The sequence below is a fragment of the Nematolebias whitei genome, chromosome 17 (genome assembly GCF_014905685.2).
Source record: "Nematolebias whitei isolate Nwh7 chromosome 17, NemWhi1, whole genome shotgun sequence".
Taxonomy (NCBI): Eukaryota; Metazoa; Chordata; class Actinopteri; order Cyprinodontiformes; family Rivulidae; genus Nematolebias; species Nematolebias whitei.
In genome coordinates, this window is record NC_056514.1 from 41,176,358 (window position 1) to 41,176,564 (window position 207).

At 48.8% G+C, this 207-nt stretch overlaps 1 protein-coding gene across 1 annotated transcript in view; it reads left to right on the forward strand.

Moving 5' to 3' along the window:
- Nucleotides 1-207, forward strand: part of LOC119424230 (pleckstrin homology domain-containing family A member 1) — a 19,416-nt gene that overhangs the window by 6,809 nt on the left and 12,400 nt on the right. The gene's annotated exons all lie outside the window — the stretch shown is intronic.

The window sequence follows — 207 nt, forward strand, 5'->3', positions numbered from 1 at the left end:
ACTCGTCAAGAGTCCTCTAACAGACCCATCAGAGTGAATCCTCTAACAGACCCATCAGAGGGAGTCCACTAACAGACTAGTCAGAGTTGTCTAACAGACCCATCAGAGGAGTCCTCTAACAGACTAGTCAGAGTTCTTTAACGGACCCATCACAGGGAGACCTCTAACAGACTCGTCAGAGTTCTTTAACGGACCCATCAGAGGGAG